We start from the raw sequence: 19,828 nt of genomic DNA on the forward strand, positions 1-19,828 counted from the left end.
ATGTGACATGAACTGGTACTGAAAGAAATCTCGTTACCGAACTTTTGCCTTGCAGAAGACACTTCAGCGATACCACCTCTTGCCCGTGCTGTTCTTTCCAGTCTGACCAATGCCCAGCCACACGGACACATGTAGCCACCCAAGGGCACAGCTGTGACATCCTCCTGCAACACCCGTGGACCCCCTTCCCCCCCAGTCTGGCCAACCATGCACTCCCCCAGTCCTCCTGAGTGTCCCCTCTCATGGCACTTGTCACACATGGCTGTCATTTGCTTTCTCTCGGTCTGTCCCTTCTGTTGGAGTTGATCTCTCTCACAGATGCCTGGCTGTATGACAAGCAGATGAAAGGGTTCAGGATCTTGGGTCCTGGACCCACAGGCATCCCTCAAAACTCTGATGGACAGGGGAAGTCTCTGTCCCTCTGTGTGCCCCCAACCTCAGTAGAACCTAGTGTCCAGGACAAGGGACTTGGGAGTCGTCCCAGATGAAGTTTGTGCTATGAAGGTGGCTTCCTTCTGAGAGCACTCTGCAAACACATGATGTGGCCGCTCCTGTGGGACAGAAAGCACGCTACTGTATTGTATTCTCCTTGCACACTGTGGCTACCAAAGAGAAAATGCATGCTCACCCTCACACGTTCACACATACACCTCCATTTCTGAGCATCACCACCACGGAAATGACAGTGAATTCCCAGTGGGCTGCAGACCTGTAGACGTGCCATTCAAGGTGTCCGTAGAGGAGGGTGGAGATGGTGTTCTGGCCAAAAGGATGGAAGTCCTTGCCTCTGAGGGTGAAGACATTAGATTTGGCCCAGAAGGCGCTATGCTCTACTCAAAGAAGGGACATGATCCTAGGATCTTTGGGACCAGGGATTGGCACAGACTTTTCTGGAAAATCTTCTGTAAAGATCTTCTGTGAAATGTTGCAGTCCATGTGGTGTCTCTGGCAATGACTCCACTCTTGCCTTGTGGCTTGAGAGCAGCCACAGAACGTCCATAACTAATGTTCCAGACACACTGGATGGCGAGAATCTGGGGGGAGGTCCATTTGACCCACGGGTGGCAGTTTCCCCCACCCCAGATATGCAAAATGCTGGATAAAGGGGGAGAGGGCTCTTCTTTTCCAGTGGCAGAGTGGGAAGACACTGGGCTCTATTCTGCCTGACCTGGCCCCTGCCTGTGAAAGGACAAAAAGATGATAGTGAGATTGGCCAACAATGAAGACCACAGGAATTCCTTCCCTCCCCCACCCCATTTCCCTTTTGGCCTCAAGCTTCCCACAACACGTTTGTCTGTGGTTGAATCCCATGTAGGTATTGTTTGGCAGAGTCAGTCCCCACTGCCTGGTGGGTATATCTTGCGGGTTCTATACCACACAGGTGCTCGTCTTGTTCAGGCCAAGACCATGAGCACATTTGGGGTTCTCCTGAGTTAGTGGAGGATCTGGCATGTGTGGGCTTCAGGACAAGTGTGATTCAGCCCTCAGCAATGTTATGGAGCACCTGGCTTCCTGGGCCCTCTGTGGCACTGGCACGGGCCTGGCCTAGGCCCCTCATGCCATTGTGATGGAGAAGCCTAGTGTTTTCCATCTTCCTCCACCGTCTGTCAGCAAGTGGGTTTCCCACCAACCATGTCTTTGCAGACAAACTCTGAGATGGCCTGTGGCTTGGGACACCTTTGACATCCCAGAGTCTCATTATAACAAGTGTCAGAGGTTTCTGGGGTTCTGACATGACCTTTGTTCCCAGAATATGTCCCAGGAAGAGTCCCAGGAGAGTCTGGGAGTCCAGAAAAGATCGATGGGTGGTTGCAGCTTTAGCTAAAGCCACTCTGGGGATAGTGCTGGAGGCCATTTCCCATCTTAGTCTCGCTCTTTCGCTGATTGCCAGTATGACCTAGGAGAGTCCCTGCATCGGGGCTTGAGGCTCATGCTTTCTAAAAGGAGGAAATGGTTTTAGATGAATTGATTCATGCAAGATGATGGAGTGAACTCCTAGGAAGTTCTGGACAGTCTCCAAGATGGATTCTATCTCAGGAGTCCTGACTCCCATCGTCCCCGCTCCTATGGAGTTCCCCCGTTGGGTGCAATGGCTGTTCCATAGAGACTCACCAGGGCAACACTGGACTAGCACGTGTCTTTGGGGTGTGCCCCCAGTCCATCTGATGTGACTGAGGAGACATGAGCAATCCTTGCACATAAATAGCAATGCCTGGGTCAGGCCTTCTCTGCAACCCTGAGCCAGCTTCATGAGGACCTTGCCCAGGACACTAGCCCCATGACACTGAGGGGACCACGAAGTCAGACAAGGCAACAAGGGATTCTCCACCAGGGTAGATGATGGAAGGTATCGCTTCCCAGCAGACGTGACCCAAAACATTTAAATGACAGAATAGTAAGTAGTTCAGGGTACTCTATCTAATGGCAGGAAAGGGAAAAGTGAAGGATGGGGTCAGAAAGGGGAATGGGAGGTCCAAGAAGTAGGCTGGAGACGTCAGGGGGTAGGGGGTGTCTCCTCGTGGAGGAAGGGGCCAGGAGGCTCGTCCAGGGTTCCAACAGAGCAGCATCACGGTGTGCGCTCTGCCTGACCCATGACCCCTGGGCGCACTGGGGCCTTCTAGCTCCAGAGGATCTCCAGTAATGCCAATTGGCCTGAGCCAAACCTTCCTGCTAAGTCTTCTTTGTTCCCAGGGGTGGCTCTTTCTCTGCTTCTGGAGGCTGATGATTCTGCTTTGTTTTCCTCTGAGCTGCACTATTTTGCACTCTTTGATTGGTGTGGACTCAGTGCTGTGAGTTGACACAAATTCTTCCTGAAAATAAGTGAAATAGAAGCCATCCTTGTTTCCCAAGTAGACCTGAATAGATTCCACAGGGATAGCCCTTTCCCAGGCCCCTGGGCCCTCATGTGATCTCCAAGTCCAAGATTTTAGAAAATATCTTTTATTCTTAACAGGTTGAAAGCATTAATTTGGTTTTCAAAAAATTCAGCAATGTCACACTTTGCATCATCTGTACAATGACCTGTAGACTTTGAATGAACAAGGCTTGACAGGATGAAGAATGGGCTTTGCAGCGGGGTTTGGGGCACTGTTGACTCACTGTTGCCCCCGTGTGGCCACTCTCCAGATAGCATGTGGCTGACTGTGTTCCGATTTAAAGGGATTCAAGGGAGAATAAGACCAAAGAAGGTTGGTCTCTGAACTCCTTAGCTCCTAAAAACCATCCTCTAATATACGAGCAATATTCTAAATTGAGTGTATCTTAACTAGATATTAGGGTTGGGGTCAGTATCAAGTTACATACATTAACTAAGGACAGAGTTGTGTATGTCAGTCTCACCAGCCTAAGATGTTTTTGAAAAAATACAGTGGGAGAGGATATGGTCACCCAAGCACTGAGCACATGACCTGTCCCTGGAAATAGGTCACTCCACAGAATGATTGTTTCATCTTAGCTGAGGACCAGGAGCTGGTCCTAGAGGTACTTGGCAGGTAGCATCTGTGGCCAGCTGGCCATCTCCCCCTGACAGCCACACCCAGCTCAGCCCATCCTCTGCTCTGCTCATGCTCTTGTCAGGCATGGCTTGCTTCCGACAGGTAAAGAAGTGGGTCAGCTCACATGCACCTGACGTATTCCCTTGGTTCCTTGCTATCAGCCTTCTCTTTCTGTCACCCGGGTCCTGAGCCTTGAGCTCCTGTGAGAACGTGGGTTTGCAGATTTCTGTGGATATTTCCAAGTGTAGGTCTGTGTTGCCTTTGTTCCTGTCCTGGGGTTGGAGATGAAGGCGGGAAAAATCATCCTACTCTGAAAGCAACAAAAAGAAATATCAAGTGTGCTCTGCCCCCAGCCCCTCAGGTGTGAAAGCCATGGCCAGCAACGTACTTCATGTTCTACCCCGTCAGCTTTAGGGACTCACGGATGCATGTGACATGAAATGGTACTGAAAGAAATCTCATCACCGAACTTTTGCCTTACAGAAGACAGTTTAGAGACATCGCCCCTCGCCCATGCTGTCATTTCCAGTCTGGCCAATGCCCAGTCACAATTACATGTATAGCCACCCAAGGGCACAGCTGTGAAATCCTCCTGGAGCACCCCTGATCCCCCTTCCCCCATGGTCTGGCCAACCCTGCACACCCCTAGTCCTCCTGAGTGTCCCTTCTCGTGGCATTTGCCACACAAGGCTGTCATTTGCTGTCTCTTGGTGTGTCCTTTCTGCTTGAGATCTCACAGATGCCTGGCTGGATGACAGGCGGATGAATGGTTTCAGGATCTTTGGCCCTGGAATGGCAGGTGTCCCTCAAAACCCTGATGGGCAGGGGGAGTCTCTGTCCCTCTGTGTGCCCCCAGCCTCGGTGGAACCTAGTGTCCAGGACAAGGGACTTGGGAGTTGTCCCAGATGAAGTTTGTCCTACGAAGGTGGCTTCCTTCTGAGAGCACTCTGCAAACACATGGCGTGGCCACTCCTGTGGGACAGAAAGCACGCTACTGTATTGTATTCTCCTTGCACACTGTGGCTACCAAAGAGGAAACGCACGCTCACCCTCACACGTCCACACATACATCTCCGTTTCTGAGCATCACCACCGTGGAAATGACAGTGAATTCCCGTTGGGCTGCAGACCTGTAGACGTGCCATTCAAGGTGTCCATAGAGGAGGAAGGAGATGGCGTTCTGGATAAAAGGATGGAAGTCCTTGCCCCTAGGAGTGAAGACAGTAGATTTGACCCAGAAGCTGCTATGTTTTACTCAAAGAAAAAACAAGATCCTAGGATCTCTGGGACTGAGGATCGGCACAGACTTTTCTGGAAAGTCTTCTGTAAAGATCTTCTGTGAAATGTTGCAGTCCATGTGGTGTCTCTGGCAATGACTCCACTCTTGCCTTGTGGCTTGAGAGCAGCCACAGAACATCCATAACTAATGTTCCAGACACACTGGATTGGGAGAATATGGGGGGAGGTCCATTTGGCCCATGGGTGGTAGCTTCCCCCACCCCAGATCTGCCACACGATGGATGATGGGGGAGAGGGCAGAGTGGGAAGACACTGGGCTCTATCTTGTCTGACCCTGGCCCCTGCCTGTGAAAGGAAAAAAAGGTGATAGTGAGATTGGCCAACAATGAAGGCCTCAGAAATTCCCTCTCCTACCCCATTTCTCTGTCTGCCTCAAGTTTTCCACAACACGTTTGTCTGTGGTTGAATCCCATATAGGTATTGCTTACTGAGTCAGTCCCCATTGCCTGGTGGGTCTATCTTGTGGGTTCTATACCACACAGGTGCTCCTCTTGTTCAGGCCAAGGCCAGGAGCACATTTAGTGTTCTCCCGAGTTAGTGGAGGGTCTGGCATGCGTGGGCTTCAGGACAAGTGTGATTCAGCCCTCAGCAATGTTATGGAGCACCTGGCTTCCTGGGCCCTCTGTGGTACTGGCATGGGCCTGGCCTAGGCCACTTGAGCAGTCGCAATGGATAAGCCCCTGGCCTGGGTGGTCCACGCTATGCTTGGCTACAGGCTGAGACTTAAAATTCCTCCCTCCTTATTGTCTGGGAACAGGTCATGTGCCCATTTATGAGCCAATCCCTGGAGCCAGGAAGTGGAAACGTGGAGATTGCACAGGTTGTTAGGACCTCTGTTGTAATGACATTTCTAATGGCCATGGTAGCAAGATCTTTTATGATGTATCTGTTAATATAACAAATATTAATTTCTGACAGTAAGTGGTTGAAAGTGGTGGCTTAGCTCCTAGCACCTCAGTCCCTGCTCCTCAGTACTGCTGTACTACTCTGCAGAGACAGTGGCTGGGAATGAACAGGGCGGATGGAAACTTGTCTGGAGTGCACAAGGGAAGGGTGTGTGTGTGTGTGTGTGTGTGTGTGTGTGTGTGTGTGTGTAGGGGGTTGGGGATAACAGCTCTGGCCAACCTGTAGCTCCAGCTTATCTAGGTTCAAGAAGGTGAGGGGAATCCTGGTGTTTCAACATCCATCATTTTGCAGAGGAAGAATATGCCTTTTGCATGGAGAATGGCAAGACTTGTTCCAAGTATTCTCTAGTTGGTATGGAAGTTGGGGAGGGTAGCACCCTCCATCTGCTAGGATAGGCATGAGATGTTGAGTGCTCTTAAGGTGTGTGGCTTTTGCAGGGCTCACTGTGAGCCTGCACACAGGACTGACGAGGACAGTCATGGTTTTGTTCTGAGGATGGAGTATTGGAAGAGTGCAGTGCCCCATGTAATCCCAGGCAGGGAACAGACCTAGAATCCACTGTAGAGTACTTCGTGAGAGTGATGTTGATCTACAGCATATGCTACCTGAGATATCTGTCCTTTATTGAGTTCTAGGTGTGGTTTCTGTGACTGTGTCCTAATGGCTGGGATTTCCAAAGAGTGGGAATTTTTTTGGCTGCATTATAAGAGTTGGTCCCCTGGGAGTGGGCAAGTCCCATTTTGCTGCTGAGAAGTGTGTCTCTAGCGGTTGAAGTGTGTATTACAAGCCTCAATGGTGAGGTGGTTACAGTGGTCAGCAGGCTATTGTTATTGATGATTTAAAAGGGTGAATTCTATAGGATGAGATGTTAGATCTTATGGTTAGGGATCCTCATTAAGTTCCCATCAGTGCTTTTTCTGAGTTTCATATTCGATATCTTTTTATTGCTTCTGATAGCCCTCCTTGTACTTGGTATTCCAATGAGCAGTGTGCATTACAACATTGCCTGCATTTTACTCATGTGTTGACAAGGATTCGAGAAAGGAAAATGTTGTCAGTACTTCCACAAATTGTACACTGGAACAGCCAAATAATAAAATTTTATTTTTGACACAAAGTAGGATGTATCCTGCTGTGACTCTCAGTTTAAAGCAGGGGAGGGGGCCCTCTTTCAGTACTGGTAGTGAGTACCATAGGCTTTCCTAGGGAACATTATCAGATTCTATTGGAGACTTAGTCTTTGCTATTGTGGAAGAATCAGGAGTTGACTAATAACTTGTCACCTGTTTCATTTTCCATGAACAGTTCCACAGTATTTGGATTCACTCCTCTACCTCTATGAAATCATCCCAACTTTGGCAGCCACTTGCCCTTCTCTGCCAAGGGTATGTTTGAGCCAAGACAAAAGTGAATTCTCGGGGGTATAGCTCAGTGGTAGAGCATTTGACTGCAAAAGTGAATTCTCAGTGACTGGGAGACCCTGGGATCAGAGTGCTGTTGGTAGTAGTTACTGAGATCTTAAATTCTAAACGAGCTCCTGACACCCAGATGAAATGCATTTCAGATTTAGAAAGTTCAGATAGAAATTTTGTGCCCATGATGACAACTGAAGAAAATGTATCATCTCTAAACCTAACCTTAACCCCTAACTTTAACGGTGAAACCTATCCTGACCTTAAATCCCAAACTGGAACCCTGAATCCCAAACCTGAAATTGAACCTGAAGCCTAAAATCTGAACCTGAGGCATAGATCCAAGCTCTGAACCATGAACCCAAACCCAAAAGCAGAACTCTGAGCCATGAACTCTCAACCCAAATCCCAGCATGAACCCAAACCCCAAATTTGACCTTGAACTTTAATCCAGAATCCCTGAGTCTTAAACCCTAATCATAAAGCTAAAGCCCTAAACTCTAACTGCTCCCTTGCCCCTCACTCTAAATCCTCACCCTGATGCTATCCCCAAAGCCTGATCTAGAACTCTGGCTGAGACCTGAACCTGAACCCAAATTGAAACCCTTTACCACATTTTGTGCATGCATTCACCACTGATGGATATTTGCAGTTTCTACCTTTTGATTCTTGTGAACACTGTTTGGGTAGGGGGCTAGAGTTAGGGTCTTGGATTGGGGTCAGGGCCAGGATTGAAAGCAAGTTCAGGTCAGAGTGTGGGTCTGTGTCAGGGCCAGGGTCAGGTTTGGTGCCACCGTTTGGGTCAGGGACTGTTGTCATTCCATATTGTTTCCAATTCATTGTTCCTTAGCAATTTTTGGAGAAGTTGGGGGATATTGGACTCCATGCAGCTTGAATTTCCAGAATGAAATGGCTCCAGCTGGACCCTGGGAAGGAGCAGGTGCTTCCATGGAAGGGTGAGCTCCCCTAGTCCTGCACCATCCTCCACCACTTGCAGAGGGCGCAGGACCCCAGCTCCCACCCTGAGCCTGGCCTGCACAGCCATAGCTGGGACAGGAGCAGGGCCTCCTCAGGAACCACTGTGGAGACTTCTGGAGGAGGTGGGGCCACTCCTACGCTGATAGGACAAGCTGGGGAGGATATAGGTCCACATTCACACTGACAGGACCCACTGTGGAGGATGTGGGGCCATGTCCACACTGACAGCAGTCTCATCCCCTCAGGACTGGCCACTGGAGGAGAAGGTGAGGAGAAGCTGCCCGAGTGTGGACTGGCAAGGGTGTGCGTGGTCTTAGGACCCCATGGAGGAAGGGCGTGCTGTGTAGACACTGGGGCTTCTGCAGTTTTGTGTGTGGTGACTGGCTTCCCATGGTGTTTGCGGTACCCCTTTCTGGGCTCAGATGCATGCCCTGGGTCCCGCATCTGTGTTTGTGCACATGCAGATTCGGTTCCTGGGGCTCCTGAAATAGTCTGAAGTCAAGGAGCGGCCACCCGCCTCGGTGCTCGTGCTCCCCCCACCTCAGCCCTGCAGGGTTCTTACCGTGTCCATACCCACGTCAGGGTTGGTCCAGAGTCTGGAAGTTCGGGAGCGACAGTGCGGACTGTGTAGATGGCTTAGGGGAAAGAAGGCATTTTCTCAGTGTTGGTTCTTCCCTGAGCACAGAGTGTCTTCCCATCTCTGTGTGTCTCCCTTCCTGTCTGTTATCAGTGTCCCATGGCTGTCAGAGGACAGGTCTGTCACCACCTTGGTTCAGGGGACTCCTAGGTATCTTGTTCTTTTGGATGCAGTACTAAATGAGATTGTTCTCCGTAGTCTCTTTCTGATGGTTCCTTCGGAGCACGTAGAAATGCAATTGATTTGTGTATATTGATTTTGTTCCTTGCAAGTTTCTTGAATTTATTAGTTCTGTTTGCCTTAAACTCAAACTGCCAGTTATTTGACCAGCAGAACAGGTTTATTTGGGAATAGCAGAGAACAGCAATCTGGGCTGAGCAAGCTACGGGCACATCACAGGCAAGTGCAAGAAACAAAGGAGAGGAATGTTATTTTATGGAGAAGGAGGAAGAAGTTGGGAGGGTTTCTTGGAAGGAAAGTCCACTAGAGAAAGGCAGGGGTTTGGGGGGATGGAGGATTCTCACCGGCCAAGCTGCGGGGTTGGTGGATTTCTTGTAGGAGATGAACCCTCCAGCTTCCCCTGTAGGGCCTGGAACAGATGAGTCTCTCCCATGAGGGATTGTAATGTGGGGTCTGTAATGGGCACTGAGCGCCAGGCACCCTCTTCCAGCCTCCCCTTTTGGTGTCCCCAGTCCACTTAACTGAGGCTTCCCTTCATGCTTTGTCACAGTTCTAACCAGGTTGTGGTGGAGCATTGTGGAGAATTGGAATTCTGAATCCCCCTGCTTCTACTGCACCCAAGACATGGGGGCACCCGATTTAATCCTCCTATGAGTCTCTTGCTAACATGTGGCTTCCTCCAAGGGCAAGTGGCCTCTCCACCATGGGTGAACTGGATCTGGGAGGGCTTAGCCTCCATCCCGAAGTCTGATGTCCTCTCTGCTTCTGTGACGTGGTGCTAACGTGGGTGTTGGGAAGAGTCATTTACTCTGTGGTGATTTCAAATCTGCAGTAACTTATCACAGCAGCACAAACACACTTTATCTCCACACTCAGACTCCCCAACTGTCATTTCTTTACCACATTTGCCACTTCACACAGACTACTTTGGTGCATTTTACTCCAAACAGGGAGAGTGTCCCGCAGAACCACCGCATAACGCCAAGTGAGGAAATCATGATGGTTCCCACATTTGAACACAGACCACAGACCCACTTCAGCTATCACGACCTGCCTGAGGGTCTGAAATGTCTTCTCCATTCAGATCCAGTTTTCTTCTTCTGGAACTTCCTCCAGGACTTTCCCTTATTTGGGTAACCTTGATGGACTTCAGGAGCACAGACGGCTCCCATCTGAGTGGTATTTCTGTATGGCTTATGTCGCTGGGGCTGTTTTCAGTGTCCACGCATGTTGTGACATGCATCAGTCCTTCATTCACTTTTTCACAGTGACTGAACATAAGACCATTGACCCCTTAAAACATTTCAGGTACACAATTCTCTGGCCTTAGCTGAGTTCCCACGGTTGTACATCATTCACCAGAATTTTCTCATTCTCCCCAAGGGATCCTGTATGCACGAAACACCAACTCCCCATTATCCTTTCCCCATGACCCCGTGTGGCCACATCCAGCTTTGTGTCCCAGACACCTCATCCAAGTGGGATCATACAGTATCTGTCCTTCCGTGACTGGCTGATTTCACTCAGTGTAATGACTTCCACTTTCAACCCGTGTTGTAGCCTGTGTCAGAACTCCCTTCATTTTTTTTTTTTTAAAGATTTATTTATTTATTTATTTGACAGACAGAGATTACCAGTAGGCAGAGAGAGAGAGGAGGAAGCAGGCTCCCTGCTGAGCAGAGAGCCTGATGCGGGGCTCGATCCCAGGACCCCGGGATCATGACCTGAGCCGAAGGCAGAGGCTTTAACCCACTGAGCCACCCAGGCACCCCACTCCCTTCATTTTTAAGGCTGAATCATGTTCCATGGTGAATAAACCACATTTTGCTTATCCGTTCATCTGTCAGTAACACTTGGGTGGCTTCCACCTTTTGGCTGTTGTGAGAAATGCTGCTCTGAATATGGGTCCTTCTACTTTCAATTTTTGGGGGCATATAGGCTGCAGTGGAATTCTGTGTTTAATATTTTAAGGAACCACCGTATTTTTTCCCCACAAATGAACCATTTTACTTCATTCCTTCCTAGGGCAGAACAAGATAGCCATTTATGGATCTACCTCATTTTGTTTATCCTTTTACCCATGGATGGACATTTGCACATGTCATTTGCAAAAGAACATCCTTTTCCCCATGGATGGACATCTCTGTTTTTTGCCTGTTGTGAACATGGCTGCTATGAATATTCCTATAGTTTTTTGTTTGTTTGAGCCAGTGTTTTCAATTTTGGGGGTATATATCTAGGAGTAGAACCTAGATATATAGAACCTAGATATATAGAACCTAGGAGTAGAACCTAGATATATAGAACCTAGATAGTTGAACTCTGTGGTAATTCTGCTTGGATCTATTTGAATAAATGTCAAACTATTTTATATGTAGACTGCACCATTTTTCACAAGCAAGTTTTAAGGGTTTCAGATTCTCAACATCCTTTTGTTGTTTTTCGTTTTCTTGATCATAGCGATTCTACTTGTGTAAAATGACATCTAACTGGTTTAAATTCTTCATTTCCATAAAGACTAATGATATTTAACATCTATTCATGTGCTTTTCACCATTTGTATGATTTCTCTGGAGAAGGGTCTACCTAAGTCCTTTGTCCATTTTAAAAATGGGGTTGTCTTTTTGTTGAGTTGTAAAAGCTCTTTACATATTCTGGGCAACAGACTCATATTAGATAAATAATGTACAAATATTTCCTTCCATTCTGGGGGCTGTCTTTTCATTTTCTGGGTAGTATCTTCTGGTGTACAAATATTTTTAAATTTTTTACATTTCTTTTTTAAGAGTGAGTGAGAGAGAGTATGCAAGTGGATAGGGGCAGAGGGAGAAGGAAAGAGAATCTTAAGCAGACCCCACACTCAGTGTGGAGCCTGACGTGGGGCTCAATCTCATGACCTTGAGATCATGATCTGAGCCAAAATTAGGAGTCAGACGGTTAGCCAACTGAGCCACCTGGCACCTGGGACAGATTTTTAATTTTGAGGATATTATTTTATCTATTTTTTTCTTTCCCTTCTTATGTTTTGGTGTCAGATCTAAAAGCATTGCTAAATCCAAGGTTATGAAGATTTATCCCCATTTGTTTCTTCTAGGGTTTATAATTTTACCTCTTACATTTAAGCCTTTAATTTATTTTGAGTTAATATGTAATGTGGTGTGAGGTAAGGGTCCTGCTCCATTCCTCTATACGTGGATAGCCAATTGTCTAGCATCCTTTGTTGAAAAGACCATTCTGTCTCCCCAGTATAATGTTGTCTACCCTTGTCAAAATTCAGTGGACCATAGATGAAGAGGTTTATTTCTGGACTCTTAGTTAAATCCCACTGATCTGTATGCATACTTCTAAAAAAATGTATTTTATTTATTTAAAATTTTTTTGTAAATTTAAAATCAATTAATTAACATATAATGTATTATTTGTTTCAGGTTGTATACATACCTTTACGACAGTATCACAATGTTTTATTTACTATTGCTTTGTATTAAGATTTGAACTTTGGAAGTGTGACCTTTCACCTTTGATTTTCTTTTTCAAAATGGTTTTAGCTATCTTGTGGTCTCTTTAAATTCCGTATGACTGATATGATTAGCTTGTGCATTTCTTCCCAAAGGCCTTTGTGAAATTTCTTGGGAGCATATTGAATTTCCACATTGCTTTGTTACTGTTGCCATCTTATCAATAGTATGTCTTTTCATCACTATGGGGTGTCCTCAGATTTATTTAGGTTTCTCTTACTTTCTTTCAGCAATGTTTTGTATTTTTTGGTGTACAAGATGTATACCTTGATTTTATCCATGTTGACGTTCCCTAAAATGGAATTGTTTTCTTAAATTCCTTTTTGGATGTTTCATTGCTAGTGTATACAGATAAGAGAGATTTTTGTGTATTGATATTTTGTCCTGTAACGTTGCGGAATTAGGGAACTGGCTGTTATCATTTTTTGTTGATTCTTTAGGAAGCTCTCTAAGTAAGATGATGCCATCTCTGGTCTCTGAAGAGACCTAATTCTACTGTTTCCTTTCACATGTGGATTCCTTATTTCTTGCCTTATTGTTCTGGGTAGAACTTTCAGTGCAATACTGAACAAGGAGTGAAAGCCAGCATGATGGACTTGTTTGTGATTTCAGAGTAGAGCTGTCAGTCCTCAAAATCAAGTAGTGTTTGATTAGGGTTAGGGCGGGGTTAGGGTTAGGGCTTAGGGTTAGGGTGTCCCTGTCCTCTGCTGTACAGAGCCCATTCTTCTCTGGTAACCAGCAGAGTGATCTTTTCAGAGCATAACCTTTGAGCCTCTCTGTGATCTACTCCCCAGCTGCCTGTCCTCTCCAGCCTTTCCTCTCCCACCGTATCCCCCCTACCCCCATGGGCCTCCCAGGTGTGTGGTCATCCCACATGTGTCTTGGGTCTGACTCCAGGCCTTTACATTCTCTCTGCCCTCTGCCAGGAGCACTCTTCTCTCCCCCTGCTTCTTGTCTGACTTATTCCCCTGTTGGTTAGACCTGGACTTGCCCCCTGGAGATCTGACTCATGTCTGTGGGCTGTGTGTGGCCTTGTCCCTTATTTAAATGTAGTGCCCACTTTCCCTCTGTGAGCGATTTACTAAGCTGTAAGGTATGGGGCAGGCACTGGGAAGTAGCCTTAGTGCCTGTGTGAAAAAATCAGTTTCAGGGCACCTGGGTGGCTCAGTCGTTAAGCATCTGTCTTCAGCTCAGGTCGTGATCCTGGGGTCCTGGGATCAAACCCCGCCATGGGCTCCCTGCTCAGTGGGGAGTACGATTCTCCCTCTCCCACTCCCCCAGCCTGTGTTCCCTCTCTAGCTGTCTCTTTCTCTGTCAAACGAATAAATAAAACCTTAACAAAAATCAGTCACAGAGGGGCTCACCACCCTTGCTGACAATGGGGGAGCTGCTGTCCCCACAGGTAGTCCCCTCAGAGAGACAGGACTTGCAACTTCTTGGAGCCCAGGAGATGGAAACCTGGACCTGGAAGCTTCCATTCTTGAATTCATGGCTGGGGCCTAAGCAAGTGCCCTCTTCTTCCAGTGGTCCTCTTTCCCCTTCCCTGCCCATGGGCTGGACCTGATTCCTGGTCTGGGGGAATTCTAGGGGGACCACTCCCAGGAAGAACAGCAGTTGACTGATGGACCTTGTCAGCAAGAGGTCCAGTAGCCTTCAAGGGAGGACCCTATGGGGGTGGAGACAGCTCTGTGGGGCCTGCAACAGCCCCCTCAAAGCAAAGTGGGGCAGGAGGCCCATCCTGATGATTCTAGCCAGTCTGTAGGCCATAGAAAGGAGGGCTGTGCCTGAAGGTGCTCCACTCCTGGAAGGTGGGGACAGGACCTGCCAGGGGCCGGCCAGGAAAGGGCACCTGCAGAGTTTGCCTAGGAGCTCGGCATAGGGGGAGCATTCCTGGCTCCAGCATGCTGACTGTGGGGTTGGTTTCCCGCCTCTGAAGCCTCAAGCTCCCCTTCATATGATGGGGTGCTGATGGCCCCCATCTCTGGGAGCAGAAGGTAGGGACACCCCATGAGCAGACTTGTTCGGGACAGGCTGGGAGAGTGGCTGTAGCTTAAAACAGCCCAGGGCCTGCTCCCCTGAAGAAGGTGCACACGTCCATGGCCCTCAGCTCTGGGGTCCTGCTGCCAGCCTCTAACAGTGACCTTTCTCTGCCTTGTCCCTCATCCCTGTAGATAGGTGGTCTTCCTGGAGCTGTCCCTGCAGAGGGCAGAGAAGCCTATCATGGCAGGACACAGGTTCATCTACTAGGTCATCACCGACCAACGGGCTGCCAGGCCTGTGTGCCCCCCTGGGAAGGCTGGAGGATGGTGGTCCTCGAGGTCCCCAGTGCCCTCCACTGTCAGGATGTGTCCATGCAGCACATGGCGATGATCAGCCGCTTCTGTGAGCAGCACTTCCTCCGTGAGGTGGACGACCTGCCATGTGCAGATGTGGACATGAAGTTCTGCGACCATGTGGGCTTGGAGATCCTCTCCTCCCTCTTTGGAACCCTGAACCCCAGTTTCTACCGGGTGTCCCATGAAGACGTCAGCTACCAGCACTTGCCACAGTCCCAGGTCCACATTCCCAGGGACCAGGGCGACGTTTACTACATGAGGGCCTTTTTTGGGGGGTTGGTGGTGGAGGTTCACTGATTGACCTTGGCCTGTTACCTGGTGATGGGGGTCGACCTGGTCAATGGGATCAAGGTTGTGTGGCATGACGAGAGCCACTTGAACAGGTACCTGCTGGACCACAAGCCCACCAAGGTGCTATCCCCAGAGGGCCTGTGGAACCCATGGCAGCTGGGCTGTCCCCTGGAGGACCTGTGGGACCTATGGTGGCTGGGCTGCCCTCCCTGCCCTTCATGAAGAAGCTGAGATTCAGGCCATGCCCAAGAATCTCCAAGACATCTGGGACTCATGAGGGGCTGTCCCCGTCTCCATCAGGGGGTGCTGTCCTGAGCAGAGCTGTCAGAGTCAGAGCAGCTTCCTACTTCTGTCACCTTGAGGGAGACTGTTGAGCACAGCCCTGTCCACATGGGCATTTCCAGGGCCCCAGTGGCACCCGCACACAGGAGGCCTGCCTGGAGACACAAGGTCTTCTCTTTGTGGTCACTGCAGTTTGATAACTTCTGGGTCATTTGCAGCTGTGAACAGCTCCAGTTTTATGTTAGATGATTTCTGTGTCCATGCTGAGCAACCATCTTTAAAAAGAACAATCAAGAGAAAAGGTTTTCTTCTTGGTTTCTAGACAGACACTGCCTGGTGGGGGTGGGAGTGGCCTTTCAGAGGCCATGAAGCCAGGATAGCCTCTGAAAGGCCACTCCCACCCCCAGAGATAGCCTCTGGTTGGGTCTTCCCTCCCAGTCCCTGCACCTTGCCATGGCCATGGGGATTCATGGGCAGGGGAGCACCGAGCCACTTCTCAGACCTTCAGTCCCCTGATGCCAGAGGCCTTGGCTGTGGCTGCTAGCTCAGCCTCCAAGAGGAGCATGGAGCCCTCTGAGTTATGTATGGTTTCTGCCTTGGTTTTATTTTTAATTTTTTAATTTAATTTAATTTTTACAATTTAAATTCATTAGCCAACATATAGTACATCCGTAGATTTTAATGTAGTGTTCAGTGATTCATTAGTTGCCTGTAACACCCTGTGCTTACCACAACATGTGCCCTCTTTAATACCTGTCACCCAGCTACCCCATCCCCTCACCCCCTCCCTTCTGTCAGTGGGGCCAAGTCCCCTGGCTAGGGGTTAGGTAGCTTCCTACATGTTCCACCTGTCTCTCCCTGGCTCCCCCAAGCCATGCACAGCCCTGTGCTGCTTCCCAGCAGAGGGCGGTCTTAACTAAGGTCAGAAAGATGGGATGGATTTTCCTGACTCCACCTGCCACCCCCCCCCCTCCCCCCCCCCCCTAGGGCTGCAAGAGAGGAAAGTTTTCTTCCGGCTCCCCTTTTTTTTTTTTTTTTTTTTTTTTAAGATTTTATTTATTTATTTGACAGACAGAGATCACAAGTAGGCAGAGAGGCAGGCAGAGAGAGAGGGAGGAGGAAGCAGGCTTCCCACTAAGCAGAGAGCCTGATGTGGGACTCAATCCCAGGGCCCTGGGATCAGGACCTGAGCCGAAGGCAGAGGCTTTAACCCACTGAGCCACCCAGGTGCTCCTCTTCAGCTCCTCTTAAGGTCCCTGGCTGGGTCTGGAAATTGACAAAGACAGATGAACAGGAGAAAGCTGATTTTTTATTTATTTTTTATCAGACAGATGAACAGGAGAAAAGCTGATTTTTTTTTTTTTTTTTTTTTTTTTGCTGGGAGCCTCCCAAGAACATGGAGACCAGCATAAGCAACTGAAGCAGACATTTCTTCTACATTTTAGGCAAAGAAGCAATCAATGTGTGAAGAACTGAGAGACACAGGGGTTTGAGCTAGGGTTGGTAAATGGTAAAAAAGTAACTAGGATGATAAAGGTTAGTTTAACCAGGTTTGTTCCTCTAGTCTTCATGGCCCTGAATTCCTTTACTGTGGTTTTAAGCATGTCCTCCCTGCCATCTGGGGAGGGAAAGTACCACATGGGAGTATTCTGACCTGCTTCAGGGAAGGAGGGCTGATGACTGGGGATCAGAGGGATCTTCCTACTTCTGCCCTATGGAAAATTCTTTCAGTTTATATATTTAATTTGCCAAGGTACCATATTTGGGGCAGTGTGTCCTGACCCTCACTGGCCTGGTGCTGTACTCTGTCTCCTCCTAGTAACCAGGACATTCAATGTGCTGCTCTGAAGACGGCCCAGCCCTGGGGCAGCCCATTGTCCAGGGAGGCACCTGCCTCCAGGGGAGGGTTGTCTATGACTTCCCACACGGGTGACCTGTTGCTGAGGGTGGCCGCCCCTCCTCAGGGAGATTGGGTGAGAGTGTGCAGATCTTACTTCAAGAAACTGACTTCATTTCCTGCAAATGTCTGACTTCATTTCCTACAAATGATCCAGTAGTGGGATCATACAGGAGCACTATTTTTAGTATTGGGGGAAACTCCATACTTCTCCCAGCATGGCTGTGCCAACCAAGGTCAATTCTGGATGATTTTACCTGTAAACCAGAGATTTTTCAAGATCCTCTCCAGCAGAGAACAAGAGGAGAACATTTTCAAGGGCTTGCAAATTATACTAACTGTAGGAATAAACCAGTAACTCCAAAACTATTGAAATGCAGAAATGGTTCTCCTTCTTCCATTTCTGGCCAGCGTGCTGGTCTGTGGCTTGATCCCACCTCAGGCAGTTGGAAGGTTGACCTCCCATATCGGCTGCCACTGAGATGGCTACTGTTTCCAGAAATTCTTTGGCGTGTAGCCAGGTTTCCCTACTTGTGCACAGATCAAGTTGGCGACCTCTGACAGTGGAGCCATGGGTCCTCCACGCATGGTGCCTCCCCCATCCTCCAGTGGAGCCATCACACTGAGGGTTTAGGGGGACAAGAGCTGCCCCTAGGCAAAACCACCGGAAAGTCCCACTGTCCCTACCCAACCTTCAGATGCTCCTCAGTTACTCCTGTGCCTCTGGTGTCTTCCTGGAACCCTGACCTAGCTGTTTTTGGACAGTTCAACCAGCAGTACCCTCACTTTCTGGGAGGGGGATTTACTGGAAGCCACAGTGTGTGCTGCAGCCCCACTGTTATGCTCAAGTTTTCATGTCTGAGAGACCACCAAGGAGCCAACACTGATGCAATCACACGAGGGTTTATTTGACAAGCTTAAGCTTGGGCCCAAGTATACCTGACGCAGAAGAGTAGGGATTTGGACCCCAAACCAGATTACAGTCAGAGTTTTTAAAGGCAGAGTAGGGGTGGACTAGGTGGTGGGTGAGGACAAAGGGGATTATGGATGATGTGTCTCTAAGGAATTTTAGAGGCAAGGTCTCCAGGACCTTGAGGGACTAGCTATTGTTGGGAGAAAGGTTATTACTAGTAATAAAAATCTTCTCATGAGACCCTTTAGATGTATATCAGTGGACCATATGCTTGGGAATGATTCTCGACACTATCTTGGAGGTTTAGAGATAAAGTTTCACATTTCTCCTATCAAGTGTCCTTGTTGGTGAGATTTAGGTTTAGAAGAAATTTAACTTTATTTCCATTTCCTTCTGCCTCAGCCTCCTTTAGCTTTATGGTGGGGAGGGTGACATTAGGGCCTGGGGAACTGAGTTATTTGCCTCTGGAAATTGGGCTATTGTTAAGATAGCTTTCTTGTTGTAAATCTCTAGGACATTTGTAAACCAAGGGAGACTCCTGTCTTGCAGGATTGTGATTTCTGCAAGTTAACTATTTGTTTTTCTTTTAGGGCAGCCAGGGGTGGCTGAGGAATGTCACACATACTACCAAGGGGAGGGGAGCAGGTAGAGAGGGGGTGCAAGTTGCCAGATTTTGCTTTGTCAAGATGGCTGTAGTTATGTCAGGGCTAGACTTGAGGTGGGTACAGCCTTGTTTTTCTTGGCCTCTGCACCACCTGGATTGCTTTTTGAAGGCACATAGTTTGAGTTGTCTGAGGACCAAAGACCATGGGCCTGTGGCCTGGAGGGGTTCTAAGCAGAGCTGATGGGATGGGTGGGCTGTAAGGCACAGAGGAAGGTTTCTAGAAAGCTGTCTGGGGTCCCTGGCATTCTACCATTTTTTTAAGACTTTATTTATTTATTTGACAAAGAGAGATCACAAGTAGGCAGAAAAGGAGGCAGAGAGAGGGAGATGCAGGCTCCCTGCTGAGCAAAGAGCCCAACCCAGGGCTCGATCCCAGGACCCTGAGATCATGACCTAAGCTGAAGGCAGAGGCTTAACCTACTGAGCCACCCAGGTGCCCCACATTCTACCATTTTTGAATCAAAGCCCTGAGATCTTTAAAATGCCAGCAATGTTACAGCGTGGGCCAGAAAATCACATGTCTCTGTGTACCCAACACCACCTAAACTATTGGCCATTTCTTGCACTTGAGCTGAGTACAAATAATTGGGAGTAGGAGCTTGAGGGGAGGTCCTGGGCCAGACTTTGTGTTTGGGGACATAGGCCATCCGGACAAGTTTGTGCTGAACCTGAGGAGGGCCTGTGTGGAGACCCCAGCTGTAGACACTGCTGTCTGCTGATGCTCCCTCAGTCCACCCCAGTGCACCTGCTGCTGGGGGAGTGCCTGGCCCCTCCTCTCTACTGGAGGGCTCTCTCCTGCACCAGCCATACCTCTCCCCTGCCAGTCACTGCCAGCCTGCAGCCTGGGAGGGTGGATACCCCAGTGACCTCCAGCCCTGGGGACAGATCCAGTGTGGGTGGGACCTGGTCTCCCAGCAGGCCTGAGCACCAGGCCCCCATGGTGTTCACTCTCCTCCTGGGGGCTCAGTGTGCCGTGTCGGCCCTCAGGCTCCCTGGGCCCAACCCCTCCTCTGCTTAGGCA

The 19,828-nt window shown here is 48.9% G+C and overlaps 1 pseudogene; it reads left to right on the forward strand.

Annotated features, from left to right (window-relative positions):
* Positions 1–8,291: 8,291 nt before the first annotated feature.
* LOC111153115 lies at positions 8,292–15,425 on the forward strand (annotated as a pseudogene).
* The last annotated feature ends 4,403 nt before the right edge of the window (positions 15,426–19,828 follow it).

This window comes from Enhydra lutris, unplaced genomic scaffold (assembly GCF_002288905.1).
Source record: "Enhydra lutris kenyoni isolate GAN:26980312 unplaced genomic scaffold, ASM228890v2 scaffoldscaffold31, whole genome shotgun sequence".
NCBI classification, from domain to species: domain Eukaryota; kingdom Metazoa; phylum Chordata; class Mammalia; order Carnivora; family Mustelidae; genus Enhydra; species Enhydra lutris.